Genomic DNA, 21,392 nt, shown 5'->3' with positions numbered 1-21,392 from the left:
GAAAAAGGAGGATCCTGGGAATATCAGACCAGTCAGCCTCACCTGGCTGGTCTGATGTTTTGGAGGTTTTCAAAACCCAGCTAGACAAAGCTTTGGCTGGGATAATCTAGTTGGGGATGGTTCTGCTTTGAGCAGAGGATTGGACTAGATGACCTCCTGAGGTCCCTTCTAACTCTAACTGTCTATGATTCTATGATTCTAAGCCTTTGAGGGGAAAGAGGGTGAGGTGGGGGCAACCAAATATGAAATCTACTTTAAGTGATACAAAATCAGGAAATGCTAAAGTTAGAAGTTGTACACATAGCAGTAACTCTACCTCCTTTGTATATATGCATTATGGTTCAATGTTTAATTAAGGGATCACATTATTTCACAAATACAGTGAAATAATACAGTGAAATCTGTCTGCTGTAAATGTATATGCATGCTTAAAATTAATAAACGACTTCATCCTTAGTATAGAAAAAATATAAAGGGATTTTTTTCCAGGCCAAAAGTTCAGTAAGGTGCCTCAATTGCATTAAGTCAATAGGAATTAGGCACTTAGCTCCAGTTAGTGTCTTTCAGTATCTCTAACTATATCAGTAAAAATATACTGGATTATAATGAATTAGAGTAAAAGGGGAATAATGGAAAAAATTACATAATCATCCAAAATTATGGAATATATGGCAGTTACTATTTTTCAAACAGTGTATATAGCATGTGACCAGGTCATTAAAGCCTGCAACAGAATTCACATGCACAAGGAAAAGCCTTAAGTTTTCACATTTCATGACTTTTGAGTGCTTAACCCTCCTACCTTAACCTGCTCTTAATCTGCTTTTCATCTGGAACTATAATATCTAGGATGCTATTTAATTTATTTACTATTACTTTGGCACGGAAGTATCTTGATCTTTTGCCTTTTCTCACCCATGAGTGTTTTCAACAATAGGTACTTGGCTGAAACACCTGGATGAATGTCTTAAGTGCTGACTTTTAAATGTTAGAGCCCAAAGAGCAGAAATCAAGATGTAAACTATATTATAAGAGGTAAAAGATAGCACCTACTCTTTCACTAGAGGTAGGTTCTGAGCTTTTAGACTGCAACTGTGGATTTTTCTCCATGACATCATGGCTCATCCTTTGTGCTGGTTATTATACATTGCTGTTCCAGGGTCTTATTGGTCCCTCTTTGATCCAGATTCTCAGTTGCTACAACTCAGTTTTAGTCAGTGGAGTGATGCCTGTGGAGAGTTTGGCCCTTGGTTTTTCAGAAAAGTAGAGAGAGACAAATAACTCATCACAACAGAATATATATTTCCAGTATTGTTTAAAGGTCACAGTCAGCTCAGTGTTTAAGTCACAAATGCATACAACTTAAGGTCGGTTACATGCAACTGAAAAACAGTGACTGAAAAACTGGCAGTGAGAGGTTCCATATTTATTGTCTCTGATTCCCAGATTCAATTTCTCATGTTTATCAAATAAAGATGTATTTTCTAACTGCCAAGTCTTGAAAACTCAACATGAAATTGAAGATCAGACTGAGTTCTTTATTGCCAATGTTTCAATAAAAAAGATTCCACTGGCCACATCCTTTCCTCTGTTACATCTTCATATCCATGTCTTCAGATTTTGCCCTGTTGATGAGAAGTAACTAAATACAAGGTTTGGCCATCCAACTCTAGCTGCTGATGCACAAACTAGAATACATTCATTCCCCTTTCTTAACAGTGTCAGCACTTCAGTGTTAACAGGAAGAGGCCAACTGTTTTTGGTCACTGAAGATCAGATAAGATGCATGCAGCTGAAATTCTGCTGATTGATACAGGGGCATTAGGATTCGGTTTTTAATTAGCATTCTAGCAGAATACAGCTGATAGGGGCCTCCACGAAGTGTCAGATCTGCCATTGTCTGACAGTGGAATTTTATAAACTCAGCAGTTTTGAAAATCTGGCTCTCAATATTATACTTTATTTGGAATTCTTTTGCATTTCCTCTATTAACAGGGGCAGATTCCCATTATTGTAAACCAGATGTTATTAAACTAGAGTAAAATTAGAAAACCAAGACTAGTGCACATTGCTCAGCATAAAAGGATATTGATTCAAAATAATAAACATATTTAACAAAAAATAATTTTCCTAAATCCTGGTAAAAAAACTAGTTTGGATTTGGGGAAATGATATTACCAGGATTGACCTGTGGTCTCAGTGTTAAACAGAAATCTTTAAAAAACCAAGGTCCATTTGAACATCCATATATGCACACTAAGCAGCAGTTGCTCCAGTTAACTTCAGGGATTACTCATATTGCTGGTCTCCTGTGTTAGTGAAGAGGTCCCAGTATGACTCAGAGGGCACCTATACACGTGACAAACCATGCTAATTATCGATATATTAGCAATTAATCGATTCTGCTGCAAGTCTGCTACAGCATAGTCTCCACCAGCCTCTGTGTCACATGCATTTATAGTCATTGCATTTCAAAATGGCAGCAGGGATGCTTTAACTAAAGCTTGTCAAATGAGCCACTCTAACTCAAGGGCCTCCCCCTCCACTCTGGAGTGTGTGTATAGACTACTAGAGTATCCAAGTCAGCATCTGTAATGAGACGAGGCCCCATTGGGGCAGATCTAGTCCCAGGCCTCACTTGGAAGTAATCAGGAAATCAGGCTGAATCATCCCTCAAGAAAAGGGCCCCATTCACACTGGTCTGTATAAATTAGGAACAGTCAGCAGTAGGCTGTCTGGGCAACAGACTGCTTGGCTGTGCTTCTGGCCTGCTTGGCCTGTCTTAAACATGGCCTATCTTAAATATGACTCTGTTCTTTGAACCTCTGGCCTGGACCTTACCAGCTGTGCTTGTTCTCTTCTTGGACCTCCCAGTCTGGATCAAGTGTGTACCCTGACTGTGATCTCATCTCACCCCGTGGCTTCCTATCCTGTACTAGGACTGATACCTGGCTTTGACCTTGGTTTCTACTCTGCTAATCCCTTGATTTAGTATGTTCCAGTCAGATGAACCCTTGCAGCATCTTGAGTTTAGCAAAGAATTGCAAATCTCCCCTTGGAAACACCTGAATCCCTGTATCTATAACATTACTATGAGTCAATGGTGTTTAAGAGAGAATCATTGTGAGGATGCAAGTCTCCAATCTAAACATCTTAAATTTAATTGTAAAATAATACTTTAAAATGCATTTCTCATGAAGTTTCACCTTCCTATGGAGCAAAACACATCAACACTCCAGTTAGTTTGTCTTCTCACTCTAGCTTTCTGTTTTGTACTGTTGGCTGTACACAGAGCATCTGCTTGCCTAATCAAATCCACATCTATCCAATTAATCTTGCACCTCTAATTATTTGTTGGATATGAAAGCAATGAAGCAATCTGTCAAAGTGTGAGAGTATGTGAGATACATTATTCAGAAACAGGAGGCACCGGAAGATCCTATTTCACATAACATATGCATTACTCAGAAAGACAACATACCTACTTTTTATTAATTCTTTGTCCAAAGAGTAAGGACTGTAATTTCAGAAAGGATCTGCAATAATCTTTATAGATATCAAATTGACTGAATCCCTGCTTCAAAAATAAAACTCAGATAATAACGCCGGAACCACAACTAACAGAGCTTGAGATTTAAGTTATTTCCGACATCTTTAATTTCCTTAGCTCTTCTTGTGATACTTTTCTGTTTCTGGCTGTCATACTGTATTAGGTCTATACATATATTATATATATTTTAAAACTGTTAAGGTTGTGAAATAAATCAACAAAAGCAAAACCATCCAAAATTGTTTCTGGCATGTTTATCTCAGTCTACCTTCCTGTGCCTTAGTTATTCCATATGCTGTAGGAAACTTCAAGCACCAATTGTAGTGCATCAGATGAATGGGGTGAAGACCCAAAGATACTTTGCACAGTAACTACTCATGGATGAACCTTATGGATTCAAGTAATGTATAACCAGTTCTGAGGCAGTACCAAATACAATTTTGGTTCCAGAACTTTACAGATTTTGATACAGAATCATATATACATGAGTTTGAAAAGGTAATGATGTCCCTAGTTCTATGGAGAGGCTAGAGGAAAGGGTGGATTGTCTTGAATTACTGGAATTAGGAAGACATTGCAAGTGCTTAAGCATCTGCATAGTGCTCGCTGGAAGAGGGGAAGTGTACCATACTATAAGAAAGCGAATGACAAAATACTTCATTAAAAAAGGGTATCAAAGTGATTTCAATTATTATAGAAAACTCTCTCTCCTAAGTGGTACTGGTGTTCACACAGGTCATTCTCAAGAGATTGTAAATTCTTGCCGAATATGTATATCCAAAGAATCACTGTGGCTTCTGTGCCAGTAGATCATTTATTGACATAGTCTTTGCTTTAAAGGAACTGCAAGAAGTGTGTCTAGGACACAAACATTTTTTCTATATGACTTTCATAAATTTCACAAACCCCTTTGACTGGGTCAACAGAAATGGCCTTTTCCAGTTACTGGTAAAAATTGGATGCCCTCCATTCCTCTTCAGCCTGATTTGATTTTTCCGTGTTTTTAAAGACTACAATTCAGTATGAAGGTGATCAGTCAGAGAAATTTAAAATATATAGAGGAATATGTTTTGGCACCAACACTCTTCAGTATATTCCTTTTTTTTTTTTTTTTTTAAATCCTTTTCTAGATACTCTTTCCTCTGCTGAAAGTATACATCTCCATATAAGGTCATTTGGAAAATTTTTCAACTTCATATGTCTATGAGGAAACTGCAATGTTAAACACCAGCTAAGAGAACTTCTCGTGACAATGATACAGTACTCATCACACAAGAAATATGAGCTCCAGAAGATTTCCAGTAGATTTGTGTTATTTTGTGATGAGTCAGTGAATATGGCACAAAATATGTTAACTACTCCAGAAGCTTCATTAAACAAGATCACACATAAGTTTTGCACAGATTCTGTTATCTGCAAGAATACAATGAGACTGTATCAAATGATTTATCTTAACATGTCAAGATTAATCCTTGCATGAGAAATGCAGCTGTCACACTGAACAGTGAAATGCATCTATCTGGCATGAATTCTGATCAAACTATTACAAAGTCAGTGAGAACTTGGAAACTCATAGTAAGCATGAGAGAACTCTCAGCATCTTCTACGCTCACTAACCTCACCATATGGTGAATATCCAGTGGGAGACAAAAGTACTTGACACTTAAAATACTGAAAGAAAGCAACACTGCTAAGTCCAACAATGGTTCTCATACAGAGACCTCTCAGTTGGATTGATCTGTTGCATCAGATGGATGGTGGACACATTCCAAAGTATCTTCTCTGTGGAGAACTCATGGATGCTCCAAAGTGAACTAAGACTTAGTTTCATAAATACTATATTTACTCAAATCCAAGATGAGGTTTATTTCCTGAGTCAACATGGGGAGGGGCACAGAGGGGAAGCCTCCTCTTAGATTCAAGTACTGGCCCTGGACAGGTGGTGGTTCAGGTCTGACTTTGACCCTGGGCTAGGATGGCTCATGCAGGGGGGAAGCAAAGCTGAGCCACTGCCTGCCCTGGGCTAAGATGGCTCATGCAGTGGGGGAGAGGGCATGCAGTAGAGGGAGCAAAGGGGAGGGGAGGGCTGGAAGAAGCATGAGAGACCACATAGCTTGCCTCCCCTTGCTACCTGTACCCTCCCCCACCATGTACCTTCAGTTCCAGCCCTGTCCCCTCCCTCACCACTTATCTTCAGCTTCAGCCCTGACCTGTCTGGCCCATAGCTGCCACTGCTCCTTCATCCTGGCCAAAGCCAGAGCTGGGCCAGGACTGGGGATGCCACTGATTACCCTGGAGCCAGAGCAGCCCAGAGGGTAAGTAGTGGAGGGATGAAGGCAGCAGGAGGTGGGAGGAGCAGCTAGCAGGGGACAGGCACAGGCATGGGGAGGTAAGGGGCAGGGGTAGGAAAGGGCAACTAGCAGCAGGGGTAGGTAGTGAGGGGGTAGGGGGCAAGGGCTGATCCCTTGCACCCCACCACTCCATTCCCCACCAGAGCAGTGTGGAGGGGACACAAATTTAAGATGCCCCTCCAATAATTAGATTCTATACATGAAAAATTATAACAGATTTATAATTTTCCATGTATAGAATCTAGTTATATGAGGAGGAGAGGGTTATTGTCTTAAATTAAGAGTAATCTTGGATTTGGATAAATACAGTACTTGTAAGAATGACAGGAAGATTTCCAACACTGCCATCACAAGCTGGGAAGATGCTGCTAGTGAGACCTTATTCCGGAGGGAACTGTGTTGAATGGAGTCAAGGAGTCTGTATAGAAGAGACAGAAGGAAAAGGAAGTGAAGAGAGGAAAGAGGAAAATTCAGCAGGCCTAAATGTCTATTAAAGTTCCAGGCTCTTTAGACCTGTGTCTTACCTATAACCCTAATCCACTTCTACTGGATCTTCTTTGCAAACCCTAGTACTCAGTACCTCCATGGATCCAATCTTTATTAGTTTATGGGGCCTTCTCACAGCCCAGGTCTCAGATATATGAACCCTGCTTTAATCCAAACTCATTCCTTCATGAATCAGTTCCCATAATACTAATATTTCCTTTACTGATATCTAGGGTCTGTGAGTCTTTGCCATTTCCCCAAAAAAACAGATTTTTTAAAGAGTAATGAAGTAAATCATCCCTTCTTAGAACATTTTCCAAGTATTTTAAAGTAATTAAATTAATTAAACATTAATTGCTTTCCAAATTTCCTTTTTTATAATCATCCTGCTTTTAATTAAACAACACAAACAAATGGAAAGGCACTTGAGACTGGAAACATCTAGTTCTATTTACATGTCTAATTTTGGAGCAGTCACATGGATTTCTTTCAAATTCCTCTTACCAAAATGGTTTGCTTTTGACTGAGATTTGGTTCACTCTCTGAGAATGATTGACTCACTTTTGAAATATAGAACCATAACAAGCAGGTATTTATAATGAAAAGGCTACCTTATGATCAATTATAGCATAACCAATGGCAACAATGCACAGTCTATTTGACTTCTATATATTTAGTTGACTCTGTGATCAAAATTATTGTTATTATTGAGTATAGGATCATCTCTAATTCACTTCTGTCTAACAAATCAGAAAACAGATTCACCTCAGCTTAGATGCATCATGTACTGTGCAACGGTGCACACACAGGCTTGAATACATGCACATGGAAACCCCCATGTTGTATATATTTAACCATGCCATATATTGAGCTTTGGTTTCCAACTTTACTGTATATCTAAAATGTACTGACTTCTCTGACTATTTTATCTGTGTAAGTTCAATCATATGCTAGTATTTCATTAAAATTACTATCTTTGGTAAATCCCTCACAGTCAAGGATGATTGTCTTCCATGGCTAGGCCTGCGCGAAGTGACTAGTATTTGCTTCGGATTTGGATTCAGCCAATTCAGGGGACAGTGATTCAATTCAGTGATTTGAATCACTGTCCTGAATTGATTTGGCCAAATCTCTGAATCAAGCAGACTTCATCTCCTACCCACTCTCCCAGTCCCATCAATGGCTGCCCCACCTGGCCTCAGCATCCTGGCGCTTAAAAAAAAGAAAAAATCCTTTTAAAAGCCTTCTAAAAGAAAATTCATCAGCTCCTGCTAGGTGGGGGGCAATCCCCACTGCTCCCCACTACCCCACGCTGCATGGGGGGGCTCTGCCACAAGCCCCCCCAGAGGCCCTAATGGCTGCTGCAGCCAGTGAGTGCAGGGCCTTTTTTTTAAAACACCAGGACACTGGGGCCGGGCAGGGTAGTCATTGATGAGGCTGGGAGAGTGGGCAGGGGTCAGAGGCACTCAGGGGGGCTGGGAGAGCAGGCAGGGAATGTGGCCTGGTGGGGGTCCCCCCATAGCACCCTCCCTCCTCCTCCACCTATCCCCCCCGCCCCCACTTACTGGCACAGAATCTGGGTCCAGCTCGCTGCGGCAGCGAGCGGGGACTGCCCAAATGTCTGAATCTCCTCCGAATCTTTTTCCAGATCGATTAGGAGGCTTTGGATCGATTTGACCTTCTTATTGGTCTCCTGATTCGATTCAGAAATGGAGATTCAACCACCAAATTGGGCCAGATCTCCTCTAAATCAAATCAGCAACTGAAGCTTTGCACAGCCCTATCCATGACTTTTTTATCTGTGGGTCCAAAGATGACTTACAAGGCCAATCCAGACTCTCTTGTAACTCAGGCATGTGTTTCCATGTGGGGTGGGTGGCTCCAGGGTCAGTCCATAACACACTGTTTCTGCCGCTCCCTTTTTTCCATTTCTTGTTGTCCTTGTCAGGTTTCAAAGTACTGAAAACCTTGCAGCAGACTCTTCCTCCATTTGAGGCAGTCCTGGGTGATAGTCTCCCAGGAGCTGATGTTGATGTTCATTTTTTCAAGTTGACCTTGAAGATGTTCCTTGAACCTCTTTCTCTGCCTTCCTCTTGAGCGAACACCTTGACAACTTCAGGAGTCAGACATCCAGATGACATGGCCGGCTCAGCAAAATTGATGTTAGATGATTATTGCCTTGATACTCATGGTGTTCGCTTGCAAGAGGACTCTAATGTTGGTGCATCTATCTTCTCACTGGATCTGAAGGATCTTCCACAGGCAGCATTTAAGGTACTTCTCCAGCAACTTGAGGTGCTTCCTGTACATTGTCCATGCCTCAGCTCCATACAGTAAGATGGGAATCACAGTTCTTGATAAACCATGAGCTTGGTTTTGGATTTGATGTCACGATCTTCAAACACCTGTTTCCTCAGGTATCCAAAGGCTTCTCTTGCACATTTGAGGCAATATTGAGTTTTTTTGTTGATGTCAGCCTTCTTCCAGAGATGCCTTCTGAGGTATAGGATTACTGTAATCAGAGCTAAACAAGAAGAAGAAAAATAGAACCACAACAATATAAATAAAGTAGGCTCTCCTAGATTAATCAGTGCAAAGCCTAACTGAAATCACTAGGATTATTTTGGAAGTAAAGCACTGCACAAACTGAGCAAAGGTATCAAATAGTGAGAGCCATGGTAAACTGGCCCTTACATAAACACATCAAGCCTCATCTCTGTTTTTGTGGTTCCAATACAGCACCAGGTCTAAGTAATCAACAAGTCTTTTGAACTCTGCCACATTAAATGTCCTAAAACTTAGTCTCCACATCTTATAAGGCTCCATAAATTAGTCTGATCCTTAAGTAACAAACAGTAACTGGTTCTAGTGTTGTAAATTATCATAGGTTCAAGCCTAAAAGCAACATATGTAAACCCTTACTTGATAAAAAACGTAAGTGTGGCTGATGATGTAAAACTGGTGTTCCCTTCAGGATGTGGAAGGTACTCATAAGAGATCCATCTTAGCCAGTGTTAAAGAGAGAAGCATATTTCACATTCATTCCAATAACTACACAAAGAACACATTATACCCTTCTCATAATATCATTTTGCATTTTTTGAGCTCTGTATAAAAAACACCCAGAGTTAATTCCCCATATAAACCTCCAGTATAGCTCTTTTCTCATCTTCCTGTCTCCTTTCTCTTCCCTTCTTGACAGCTGTTTTCTTTTACTGGGTGCATCCTAGGATCTGTGCTAGGCTGTGCACTTCCCCAAATGCAGAACTGCATTTCAAACAGCCCCCGCCATCACTGAATCAAAATCCTCCAGAGTGAAACTTTGGGAGGATTGTGAGCCTGAGAGAGTACTGATTCCACATGTGAGAGGACTGGCAGCCAAGGATCAGCCTTGATAAATATGCTTTAATAAATATTGGAGAATCAGGAAATTGCAGGGTCTGTGATTTTATCATACCTGTGCCTTCCCTAAGGCTATAAGAGCAGCCAATTTCATGTTGCCTCTTATTTTTCCATTTGAAAAGGTCCTTGAGGGACTTAGCTTTGCAGGCACATCCTGTCAGGTACTACTGCATTTTGAGATTCTATACCTATTGTGAAAATATCTGAAACCAATTTGAAAATAAAGGCAACACTGCTCCAGGGGCACCAACTGAGGACAAAGCTCATAAGCAGTCATTCAAATGAAGGAAAAGGGAAATGTCTGACAGAGAAGAATGTGCCTTGGCAACTTGGGCTGATTCTTATTTCAAAGAAAAATTGAAACCATGCTCTGAGGGGAATCAGACACTGATTCACTGGAAGGACATTCTGTGAACAAATATGAACTATGTTCTCCTCCTCCACCTCCATGATCAGGCCATTCACTTGTGAGTACCCTCTCTGAGCTGATGATGTTGAAATAGAGAGAGCAACATGTGTCGGAGGGAAAAGAATCCATTTGAAGGAAAGCCTGAAGAAACTGCAATGACAGGAGCCTCATAATAAAAAGAGCTTTCTTTGAAGTTTTTCTTGTTATTACTACTTCCACCAGAAATTCTTAACATCTATTATTTAACATATGACACTGAAGACTACACAAGCTTACATTCAACAGGTTAGAAAATAAGTATGGTTTTTGGTTAATGTACTGGATTAGGACTCAAGTGTTCTGGGGTTTGGTTCCCCTTTTAGCCATAGATTTCCTGTAAGGTATTTGAAAGCCTCTTTATTTTCTCAGTTCCTCAGTTTTCCACCTGTAATGGGAAATTTCTTAATAACTTCATTTTCCCCACCCTTTGTCTTATTTGTTTAGATAAGAAGTAAAGATTATTAGGGGTAGTAAGTAATCCTTCTATTTCACTCTATGCATAATGCACTTAACACAATACGGCCACATCCTCAGCTGAGGCCCTGAACATTACTTTAATAATAACTAGAACAAACTAATATTTTCCAAGCATATCTACATAACCCTGTAAATATTGTATATATACACCATGCTTTGATGTCTATTTTCCTTTTAATATAGGAATTAAAGATATAGAGCAGGGGTCAGCAACCCCCAGCACACGTGCCAAGCATGGCACGCAAGGCCATTTTCCTCGGCATGCATTGAGGCCAGGGCCGGGAGGCAGCAGCTGTTTGCAGCCTCCCGGCTGCAGCTGGCCCCGGCTGGGGGTAGCTGCTGCTAGCCAGGAGCCTGGGCTGCTCCCAGCAGGTGGCTGGGAGGCTGCAAGCCCTGCTGGTAGCAGCCTGGGCACCATGGATGACAGCAGCTACCCCTGAGCTGGGGCAGGCTGCAGCCCAGAGGCTACAAACAGCTGCTACCTCCCCAGCCCTGGCCCCAGTGGGTGCAGTGCCAGCACCTGCTGCCTTCTCAGAGCAGGGGCTTTGGGTGGGGGTAAGGGGCAGTAGGGCTGGGGGACAGGAGCTTTGGGTGGGGGACAAGGGGAACAAGTAGGGCATCCTGCCATGTACCCCCTGCCCTTGCTTTGTTTTTGTGGCATGCTGGCACTCTGGCACCTTCCAAGGTAGGCATGGTGGGGTTTTTTGGCACTCCGGCCAAAAAAATGTTGCCTACCCCTGATATAGAGTCTATTATAGGCATTAAGTGTATATGCTACTATTTAAATATATATACTGTATACATTGTACTCTTTGGGCATGTGTACACATGCTATTAATACACATTAGACTTACTGCACAGTAAAATACAGTATTTTAGTGTGCAGTAACCCTTCTCAGGAACGTATCTACATGTGCACCCTGTTGGTTGCAGATTTGCTCCCAACAGTAGCAGCGAGGTCCAGGGCTGCTCCTGCCCTGCCCCGCCCCCTGTATCAGCCAGGGGGAGCTCCAGGCTCCCCCAGGTGCCAGTCCAGGTGCTGGCAGGGGGCACAGGAGCCAGTCCTGATGTGTACAGGGCTGGGAAAGCTGTGCAGCTGCAGGAGCAGCTATCTCTCAGCTGCGTGCACATGGAGACTCATCAACATGTGCAAGGGGCTGGGAGAGCTGTGCGGCTGCAGGAGCAGCTGTCTCCCAGCCCTGTGCACATGGGAGTACATAAAAAACATATTGGGAAAAATGAAGCAAAAATACTGGAATTGGTGTAATATGTATCTGTCTTTCCAAGACTGCTAGATCGTAGGAAAGTAGAGCTGGAAAGGACCTCAGAGGTTCATCTAATCCGGCCACCTGCTCAAGGCAGGATCATCCCCAACTAAACCATCCCAACCAAGTATCTGTCCAACCTACTCTTGAAAACTTCCAAGGATGGAGATGCCACAATTTCTCTATGTAGTCTGTTTCAATGTTTAACCACCCTCATAGTCAGATAGTTTCTCCTAATCTCCAACCTAAGGACATCTTTACATATGCCCTCAGATGCTGGAGAGGGTATTTTAATTAGAGTGGCTCTCAGGAATTGCTTTAATTGAAACACCTGCAGTGTCTCATGTATTCAGCATCCCACACTTCAAAATGGCAGTGGGGGTGCTTTAACTAAATTTCATTCAACATCCTCTAGTTAAATCCCCTCCTCTGACACTTTAAAATGTGGGGATGCTCAATGCAGGTGATGCTGAGGTTGCTGGAGCATTTTAATTAGAACATTCCAGTAGACTTGATTAATCAAGTCTGCTCCAATGTGTTCTTTTAGAATGTGTTGGAGCAGGTGTCGGACACATGTATAGGTGCCCTAAATTTCCCCTGTGGTAGCCTGAAGCCATTGTTCCTAGCCCTGTCCCCTATACCTACAGAGAAAAGTCCATCTCCATCCTTTCTATAATCACCTTACAGGTATTTAAAGACTGTTATCAAATCCCCCTCAGTCTTCCCTTCTTTGAGCTAAATCACCTAGTTCTTTCCCCCACGACCCTCATTTCAGTTGCGACCTGAGGTTGGGAACTGCTGCTCTAGTGTATCTCTAACTACACCCAATTTGGTATTTTCCACCAATTTGCTAAGCATGCACTTGATTCCATCATCCAAAACATTAATGAGAATATTAAACAATAACAACCAATTGTGAATCCACTTTAAAGTACTTTCATCTAGTCTGTATTTCCTTAGCTTGTTAAGGAAAATGTTGTGAAAGAATGTCAAAAGCTTTGCTAAAGTCAAGGTTTATGACATCGACTGCTCTCCTCCCCACTTACCCCCATCTACAGAGCCTTAGATGTCACCTTATCATAAAAGGAAATCAAGTTGGCTAGGCAGGATTTGCTCTTGGTGAAACCCTGCTGGCAGTTCCTGATCACCTTGTTTTCCTCTACATGTTTCACAATGGATTCTTTGAGGACCTGCTCCATGATCTTTCTGGATATAGTGGTCAGGTTGACTGGTCTGTAGTCCCCCAGATGCTCCTTCTTCCCTTTCTTAAGGATAGGCAATATGTTTCTCCTTTTCCAGTCTTTGAGGATCTCATATAACCTCCATAAGTTCTCAACGGCTCCACAATTACTTCAGCCAGTTCTTTCCATACTCTAGGGCAGTGCTTCTCAAAGTGGTGGTACACGGACCAGTGCCAGTCCCCGAGTCACTGGTCGCCAGTCCACAGAGAATTGCCAGGAAAGAAAGAAATATATTCACCGGTCCGCAGTGAGTTGCTAGGAAAGAAAGAAATATATTTTCAGAAACATAACATTGATATGTCATAGCGCCACAGTTTGTACATTCCAACACTCCAGGTGATGTCACGTCGTGCAAGGTGAGGAAAGAGAAAGAAACAGCCAGTCGCACATTTGTGTAGCGCTGTTACACGCAGTTGCTGCCACCAGCTGAACCAGGCACTGGTCCCTGGCCCACTGGAAAAAAAATTGCCAGTCCGCCACATTAGATAGTTTGAGAAGCACTGCTCTAGGGTGCACCCCATCTGGCCCTACCAAACTGAAAGCATCTAGTTTCTCTAAGTAATCCCTAGCATGTTCTGCCTTGACTCTAAGCTATTTGTCTTGTTGCCAACTGCACTCATCATCTGGTAGCTGCCCCTGTTTCTGCCTGCATGTCCACACAATACTGTTATATGCTTCCCTGGTACTATGACCACATTTCCACTTTTCACAGGATTCCTTTTTGAATTTCAACTTACTGAAGAGATTGTTGTCTGGCCAGGTGGGTCTCCCATTGCACTTATTATTCTTCCAATGCATTGGGAAAACTTGCTCCTGTGCCCTTAAAAGGGCCTCCTTAATGTACAGCCCACTTACCTGGACTCCCTGTCCCCTCAGACTTGCTTCACTGGGAATCCTGCCCACCAGTTCCCCCAGTTTGTTAAAGTCTGCATTTCTGAAGTCCAGTGTCCTTATTTTGCTGCTCTCCTTTCTTCCTCTCCTTAGGATCTTGAACAGATATAAACTGAACACTGAAGGACAGAAGCACAATTAAGAGGGATTGTAATAGATTAGAAAGTTGGGCTAGAGGCAACAGGCAAAAGCCTCCGATGTTGGAGATTCCACAGTTTCCCTAGGTATTCTTCCCTATATCTCAGGAAAAATAATAAAAAATACAAATACAAAATGGGTGACAACTGGCTGGATGTCTATGCTACCAAGATGCATTTAGGAACCTTAGTGGATCACAGAGTCCATGTGAGTCTGCAGTCTGACACAACTGCATGAAAGGCAAATGTGGCTTTGGGTTGTATCAATAGGAGCATTACATGCAAGACAAGAGAGGTGATAATGCCTTTTTACTCAGCACTGGTTAGGCATCACCTAGGGTACTACGTGCAGTTTGGGGCTTCACATTTTAAAAAGAACATGGAAAAGTTAGAGATGGTCTAGATGTAGGTAACAAAAATGATAAATGTTTTGGAAGGCACATCATACCAGGACAGGTTGAAAGAAATAAGCACAGTTACCTTACAGAAAAGGCAATTAAGGGACATGTAAGTGTCTTCCAATACCTGTAGGGCTGCCATAAAGAAGAGGGAGAATGTTGCTTTTCTCCAATACTACAGAGAGCAGGGCACATACCAGTGGCTTGAAGTTGCAGCAAAATAAGTTTAGATTGGATATTAGAAAAAACTTCTTTACTTTTATAACAATAAGGCAGTGAAATAGACTGTCTAGGGAAGCTGTGGAAGCTGTGGAAGCTGTGGAATCAATCTCCACCACTGGAAGTTTTCACAAAGAGGATGGATAAGCATTGGTCAGGGATGATCTAGGAGTAGCTCTGCCTGGAATGCACTGTAAAGAAAAACAGCACAGGAACCCCCTTACCCACAAGAATTGCTGGGAAATAACAAGAAGAACCCTGCAGCCTAGAGCGGGTGAACATTGGAGAGGACCATACTTAGCAGCAGGAGAATGAAACAGAGCTCCACAACCAGCTTATTTATGAAACAAAATTAGAGCAGCTGGGATAAGTTTATGAAGGGGATACAGAAAGGGAAGTTCCTGCTATCCAGTTAGAGCAGGGATGGGAAATTATTTTGCTGGAGGGCCACTTAACAAGTTTTAGTGAGCTGTCAAGGGCTGCAAGGGTAGCCCCACCTCTTGACAGGTGCCCCACCCCCTGGTCACCATCTTAGGACAAGGAATCCTGCCCCCTCTGACCTCTGACCTTTGCCACCAGAAGTCTCTCCCCTTGCCCCCAGAAGTACTCATAGATTCATAGATGCTAGGGTCAGAAGGGACCTCAATAGATCATCGAGTCTGACCCCCTGCATAGGCAGGAAAGAGGGCTGGGTTCAGATGACCCCAGCTAGATGCTTATCTAACCTCCTCTTGAAGACCCCCAGGGTAGGGGAGAGCACCACCTCCCTTGGGAGCCCATTCCAGACCTTGGCCACTAACTGTGAAGAAGTTCTTCCTAATGTCTAGTCTAAATCTGCTCTCTGCTAGCTTGTGGCCATTATTTCTTGTAACCCCCAGGGGCGCCTTGGTGAATAAAACCTCACCAATTCCCTTCTGTGCCCCTGTGATGAACTTATAGGCAGCCACAAGGTCACCTCTCAAACTTCTCTTGCAGAGGCTGAAGAGGTCCAGGTGCCCCAGTCTCTCCTCATAGGGCTTGGCCTGCAAGCCCTTAACCATACGAGCGGCCCTTATCTGGACAGTGCCTGGGCTAGAGAACCAAGGGACTTGCTGTGGGCCAGACAAAGACCCTCTTTGGGCTGAATCCAGCCCACAGGCTGTATTTCGCCCATCCCTGAGTTAGAGGGTGTGATATGTAGATTTATGCCTGCTGTCCCCTTGTTGCAGAGCAGAATGGAAGGGTTTTTGGTTTTCCCATACTTCCCAGGTTTGTTGGTTGCCACATGGGGCTGGGAAGGAATTTTTTCATCACCTGTTGCTACCAGGGATCAGAGATTTTTTCTATCTTTCTCTGAAGCATTGGGTGTTGGCTCCAGCCTAGGCTGGAGATTTTGCCTGGGGTATGCCAATGTTTCTGTTGGGACTAAAACCCAGAGATTCCTGCACAGAGGGTCTTTCCCTTTACTTAGGATCAGACTGATTGCCACATTAGGATCAGAAAGGAATTTTACACTGTGGTCAGTTTGGTACAGTCTGTGAGAGGTTTTGCCTTTGTAGCAGGGTGCATAGCTTGCTTCCTTGCATCTCTTGAGTGCATTGTAACAACCTTTGCAGCCACAGGACACTGACAGTCTTCATTCCTCTGCTTTACCTGTGGCAGGTTAGGGTTCTGCTGGTGTCTTTGGGCAATACGCTTGTAGTTATGTGATAAGGTTGACTTTATACTTTTAGAGACAAGTTAGACAATGACTTTTATGGGATGGTTTGGGTATGGATAATCCTACCTCTAACAGGGATGGACCTAATGACCTCCAAAATTCCCTTCCAACCCTACTTTCCTATAATTCTATGAGTCCGTGATTCTATACAATCAAGACTTTAAGTTGTTTCACAACAGTACCAATATGTCATTGGGCAACCAAGCTAGCCCACAATACTGTTTTGGGACAGATCAACACAGTGCGAGTTAATGATGTAGATAACATTGTTTTAGATGGTGTTAACTGCCTTTTAAAATGTTCCAGATAAACAGCTTATCTTAATGGTCACAAGGGAGCACAGTTTGGCCTAGGTAATAGGGGTAAGTAAATTTGTAGCAAGTTATTTTAATAATTATTAAAATCCAGAATCACTGATTTAGAATGGTAACCTTGATACTGTATTTTAATATTCAGAATTGCTCAGAAGGCTTGCTCATTTCCTCATACACAGACTGGCTTATAAGAATGCACAGCAAAATGCTGGGGGTGCAAAACTACTCAGTAAGAAATGCTCGCATGCAGCTTTACCTCATCTTTGAACAACAGCATGAAGCCCTGTATGGAGTTATTCCTCCCTGAAGCCATCCTGCAAATGACCTATGTCATTTATGAAAACCCTTCTGCAGAAAAAAAAATACAGCAAGTCTTCATTTTTGAAATAGCATTTACAGCTGCATGCACATTAGTATTCATAGGGATCTCAGTGGATGAAGGAGGGTAGCCTGGGAATAAAAATACATAGGAAAAAAAGAAAGTTTACTTTGATTTTCATTAGTACAATTCAAGCACTTAATAGGTCTTTGATTGAGTAGGGCTGTAGTTTCACATTCTTTACATTTTTGCCCCTCCACCAGTTTTGTTTTGTTTATTATTTTTATCCATTTCTTCTTACCAAGAACTGATCAAGATGGAATTGAAAGAGCTCTGTTTGACAAACATGTCAGGAAGTCACTATATTCCACATTATACTGAGCTAAAGGCACTCCACAATTAACTGTAAAAACTATAAGAATTGATCAGAATAATGAACATTTAAACTTGAACTAAAAATCTCTCCCAGGGAGATAAGAACAGGAAATATCTATTGTAGTTTCCAGATCCACAAGGGATATGAAAAGGAAATGGAAGAAAGATAAACCCTATTAGTGTTAATATGGATTATAATCAAGGTATAAACCACTATAACTACTGGTGTGTCCTATAGCTTCATTCTTCTAGTATAGAAATGGATGGTCTTTTGAGGCACTTTTGTGCTTCATGGAAAATCATGTAAGAAGCTGCTCCACATTCCTTTAGATGGTTAGTTGAGTACTGACTGTATTCAATTCCTTATGATTTCCTAAAGAAATGAGAAGTCTCTGGGTCTGTGGGTCTGTCTGTGGGTCAGGATGTACAGTCAAGGATGCTTATTTTACCTTATATAATATACCTTATATATTTTTTTTATCTTGGGTCCATCCAATTTACTACTTAATGTAAATTAAATAGTGTTCCCTAATACAGAAATCCTCACCCTATCATATTTTTTAATATATTTATATATATTCTTATAGTCTGATTTTGGTCTCACATCTGGTGATGAATATATTGATATTGTCACTAGCACCACTTTCCTCTTTTGCTGAGTGATTCTGGTGAGGAACTGTTAGAAAACTTTTATGCAATGAGCTGTTATTGTACACTGAGATAAATAGTAACAGATGAAAATACTAAACTATTATAATGTTCGAGATTTCTTTTGTGATTAAGCATATGGTACTATTCATAATGATCTCAAAGGCAGCGTAGAAAAACACTGTTTAGGATTCTGGAACAGGGATAGAATTTGTCTTTCTTGAACCACTGTTCTTACAGCAAGTGGCTAGCCTGCTACCATGTCCTGCAACATGTTACATGCTTTCTAGGACATTGTGTGTGTGGTATTAATCAATGTTAAAGTTGTGCATCATGCTGCAGTGTCTGCGTGCTATAACTTTTAATTCATTGTTTGTTACTCTAAGTTTGCAATGCAAATTATTGCACAGACTGCCCATTTATATTTAGAGTTGCATCAAATAGCCATGGCTCTCTTTTTAAGCTCAAATGACAGCCTGATTTGACATCAACTGTGTGGCATAGGAATGCCTACTCTGATACATTAGTCACTGCTACTTTAGAGAAAGAGTGTGTCCACAGAACCAAGTGGAAAACTAAAGCACTTTTCAATAAATCCTAACATCTCATGCTGTGTTCTGTCTATTCAGAAAAAATAATACATCTGAGACCTCCAAGAAATAGACAGTTGCTACAGCAAGTGCACTGGTGATTCATTACAGGTGGCACTCTTAACAGTTACTACTTTATGATTCCATAGGACCTTTCCTTTAAACACTATCCCAGCATTTCTAAATGAACTTCACAATACTCTTTCAAAGTAAGTGTTGCACAGGGATTGCTTCTGTGTTGAAATACAGTCATATTGGGGATGGAATTAGGTAACATTTTAAGAGTATGCAGCAACACTACAAAATCATTTATGATGGCACGTAGAGTACTTTATCAACTGAAACTGTGAGAAGATTTGGCAGAAAGAAACACATGGTAATTGCTTTGAGTTGGAATTTGGTCAGTCATCGAAACCTAGCAATCTCTGTCATATGAAAATCGCCTTGGGGATTGCTAGTATTCACAGGTGTCAGGATCTTGGTTTTCCATCTCTGCTGAAAGAGCACACTTCCAGCTGCTCAGCATTCTGGGAATGGCAGAGAACAGTGACACGAGCTTCTCTTACTTGGTGTTCCATGGCGGTTTCCTGTTCAAGTATAAGCTGGACCTGACTGTACTTAGTTTGCCAGATGAGCTAGGATCCCAGCACAAGGTAGCTGAACTGTTATTAGGTGCTATTTCAAAAAAATTGAATCTACCACAGCGGTTGAATCAGTCAGTCCAACAAAATCAATAGTGTCATATTTGAGAGATTACACGAATATGAGTCATTCATTTAATACAATTACTGTGATGTTTTTACTGGAAAATAATTACATTCCACAAATTCTCATTGTTATTTCTGGGAAGAGACCTATAACATGAGTGAAACATCATGTTTCTTTTGTTTATATGTCCAGTGTTTCACATAATCAACTTGGGTCTGAACATCCCTGTGAGAATACAGAATATTTGTCAAAAGTCAAACAAGGGCCACATAACAAACTGTTTAGTGAGAGGCGTTATAGCTTTTGGACATTCTGCGGTGGTAAAAAGCTGCTATCTTATCTGCATTTTGTTGAATATGGATGAGCTGAAAACAAGCTGCTGACTCCAGCCTGAGCAGGTCAGACAAGACATGCAGTCACTATATTGGTATCCCATATATTATTGCATCCATTTCACTGCTATGGCACAATATGGCACATATGCTTAATACTACATCCTATGGACCCACTGTCTTAAAGCTGTGCTCCCCATTCTCCCAATGGGAAATGCCCACATTAAAACTAGGTCCTGTACATTAGAATTGAGTTAACAATTCTGTTCTATATGAGCAAATAGAGAATCCAGCTTCCTTAACCCTTCTGCCTGCCACTCTCCCCCTTACTGTCAGGCACAGGTTGGCTCTGGCTCAGGTAAAATAACATTCCCTCCTGGCATGGAGCATATGGAATTGCATGCTCTACCTGGCTCTACTCAGCCCATCAGCAGCACTGATGCTGCCACATGGCCCTGCAGGGGCTGCACTTCCACATGCCATGCTCTGGAGAGGGAATAGAGTTTGACAAGAGTCTGAAAGTAAATGGGGGGAAAAGGGGAGAAGAGACAGAGACTGGGAAGTGATGGGAGGAGACAGAGACTGTGGGGAGTGAGAGGAAGGGCAGAGATTATGAGGAGCTGGGTTGGGGAGGTGTATGTGGCAGGGGGGAGCAGGAAGGCTATAGGCAGAAGAAGTGCAAGGGGCAGAGGACAAGGGGGCTGTCTGACCTCCCCGCCCCCCAGCTAAAGCTTTCCTTGGTATATCAGTGGGGGGGAGAGGGTGAATTCAAGATAACTCTCTGATTCTATACCTGGAAAATTATAATAATGTTCCATATAAAAGTTCCATATAGAGAATCTAATTATTGGGGGGGGGGGGGGTGTTAAATTCAGGGTCATGTGAGATTCAAGTAAATATGGTAATAAGCAGATAAGATTGAATGCTCACAGGAGCTAGGATTCAAATTGCCTTAGTACATATAGATTCTCATTCCCTCAAGGAGCTGAACTCTCCAAAAGGAATTAAAATTCATACGGGACAGGGAAGTCTGGGTGAGGGTGATCCCCTGCCCTCCATTGATGCTGACTTCATGAAGGAACATCTTAAGAAGCTGGATACCTTCAAGTCAGCCGGCCCTGACAATCTTCACCCAAGGGTACTCAAGGAGCTGGCGAGCATCATAACCCAGCCTCTAGCACGGATCTTTGAAAACTCTTGGCGCTCTGGTGTAGTGCCCGAAGACTGGAAGAAGGCCAATGTGGTGCCTATCTTCAAGAAAGGGAGGAAAGTGGATCTGGCTAACTATAGGCCCATTAACTTGACTTCTATCCCAGGGAAGATCTTAGAAAAGTTTATTAAAGAGGCCATCCTTAATGGACTGGCCGACGCCAACATCTTAAGGGATAGCCAGCACGGGTTTGTTGCAGGTAGGTCTTGCTTGACCAATCTCATTTCCTTCTACAACCAGGTGACCTATCACCTGGACAAGGGAGAAGAGATTGATGTCATATATCTTGACTTCAAAAAAGCCTTCGATCTGGTATCCCATGATCACCTCTT

Source organism: Alligator sinensis, unplaced genomic scaffold (genome assembly GCF_000455745.1).
Source record: "Alligator sinensis unplaced genomic scaffold, ASM45574v1 scaffold1092_1, whole genome shotgun sequence".
Classification (NCBI taxonomy): domain Eukaryota; kingdom Metazoa; phylum Chordata; order Crocodylia; family Alligatoridae; genus Alligator; species Alligator sinensis.
The sequence above is the reverse complement of the archived record's forward strand: the minus strand, read 5'-3'. Positions refer to the sequence as shown.